The sequence below is a fragment of the Bubalus bubalis genome, chromosome 16, assembly GCF_019923935.1.
Source record: "Bubalus bubalis isolate 160015118507 breed Murrah chromosome 16, NDDB_SH_1, whole genome shotgun sequence".
In the NCBI taxonomy this organism is placed as follows: domain Eukaryota; kingdom Metazoa; phylum Chordata; class Mammalia; order Artiodactyla; family Bovidae; genus Bubalus; species Bubalus bubalis.
In genome coordinates, this window is record NC_059172.1 from 63,886,171 (window position 1) to 63,888,637 (window position 2,467).

Below are 2,467 nucleotides of genomic sequence, written 5' to 3' on the forward strand. Positions count from 1 at the left end.
AATTTATTACAAGATACTGAATATAGCTCTCTTTGCTATACAGTAAATCTTTGTTGCTTATCTATCTTATATGTCATAGTGTGTATCTGTTAATCCTATACTCTTCATTTATCATCCCTCATCCCGTCTTTCTACTTTGGTAACCATAATCGTGCTTTATTTGTCTTTGAGTCTGTTTCTGTTTTATATATAGATTCTTTTGTATTATTTTTAGATTCCACACATAAATAATACTGTATAATATTTGTCTTTCTCTGTCTGACTTACTTCCCTTAGTATGATATTCTCTAGGTTTGTCCATGCTGCAAATGCAATGTTTCATTCTTTTTATGGCCAATATTGCATTGTATATGCACACCATATCTTCTTTATCCATTCATCTGTTGATGGACACTTAGGTTGCTTCTGTGTCTTGGTTATTGTAAACAGTGCTGCCATGCATATTGGGATGCATATGTCTTTTCAAATTAGAGTTTTCATCTTTTTCAGATATATGCACAGGAGTGGATTGTTGGATCATATGGTAGCTGGAGAGTGAAAAAGTTGGCTTAAAGCTCAACATTCAGAAAACGAAGATCATGGCATGTGGTCCCATCACTTCATGGGAAACAGATGGGGAAACAGTGGAAACAGTGTCAGGCTTTATTTTAGGGGCTCCAAAATGACTGCAGATGGTGACTGCAGCCATGAAATTAAAAGACGCTTACTCCTTGGAAGGAAAGTTATGACCAACCTAGATAGTATATTCAAAAGCAGAGACATTACTTTGCCAACAAAGGTCCATCTAGTCAAGGCTATGGTTTTTCCAGTGGTCATGTATGGATGTGAGAGTTGGACTGTGAAGAAGGCTGAGCACCGACAAATTGATGCTTTTGAACTGTGGTGTTGGAGAAGACTCTTGAGAGTCCCTTGGACTGTAAGGAGATCCAGCCAGTCCATTCTGAAGGAGATCAGCCCTGGGATTTCTTTGGAAGGAATGATGCTAAAGCTGAAACTCCAGTACTTTGGCCACCTCATGCGAAGTGTTGACTCATTGGAAAAGACTCTGATGCTGGGAGGGATTGGGGCAGGAGGAGAAGGGGACGACAGAGGATGAGATGGCTGGATGGCATCAATGACTCGATGGATGTGAGTCTGAGTGAACTCCGGGAGTTGGTGGTGGACAGGGAGGCCTGGCGTGCTGCAATTCATGGGGCCACAAAGAGTCGGACACGACTGAGCGACTGAACTGAACTGATACCATGTTCTCTTGAAAAAAACAATTCTGTAATTGTTGGATGTAGTATTCCATAAACGTTAATTCATCTAAGCTGGTTGATAGTGTTGCTTCAGCTTTTTATGCATTCGCTGATGAGTTTTATTATTATTAATTATTTATGCTTGCACTGGGTCTTTGTTTCTGTGGGTGGATTTTCTCTCGTGGCAGCGTGTGGGGGCTAATCTAGTTGTGGTGCACGGGCTTAATTGTCCAAGGCATGTGAAATCATTCCAGACAAGGGATTGAACCCATGTACTCTGAACTGGCAGGCAGATTCTTAACCACTGGACCACCAGGGAAGTCCTACTGTTTAGTTTTGTCTAGTTATTCTCAGTGGCTGAAAGGGGTAGTAATATCTCTACTTATGATTCTGAGTTTATTTCTCCATTTAATCTTGTTGACTTTTGATTCATGTTTTGAATCTCTGTTATCAGGTACATACACATTTATGGTTGTTATCCCTTCATGATAAATAGGTCCTTTTATCATTATGAAATGGCTCTCTTTATCTCTGTTCATACTGTTTGTTTTGAAGTCTACTTTATTTGATGTTAATATAGCTACTTTAGCCTTCTTATGCTTACTGTTTGCTCAGTGGTATTGGTGTTCCTTTGTAAGCAGAAATACTATAATATTTTATATTTATATAGTGCATTACTTATAAAGAGACTTACCTTCTATACTCTCCTTTGATCTTCACAGCAATCTTACAGAAAAGTGACGCTGTTATGTATACTTTACAGCAACGAAACTGAGTCTATAGGAATTGAGTGACTTTCCCAATAACACGGCAATTTGTGAGTACTAGAGACTGGTTTCTGTTTTTATTCAATGTCCGCATCTTGGTCATTATGGTATGGTTTTTTCATAGACGGAGTGGAAGGAGAATTGGAGGGATTCAGTGTGGTGTGTCAGGGGATCAGTGAGGGCAAATGTAGGAAGCATATGCAGAGAAGGGTACTCATTTTCTATCATCTAAACCCATGAATGCTTATACTTCCAGGGTCAAGATTGAGTCTGGAGAAAACGCTTTTGGTTGTAAATGTGGTGAGACATCATTATCGTATGGTGAATAGAGTCATGGAAATCTCTGAGTATCAGAGGAGCGACTGGGCTGTGAACATCATTGTTACACATTTGATGATCACCAGCGACTTGTCTTCACTGTGTTGTGTGTAGTAGATTTGGCCTGGCGGCAGAGGCAGAGGG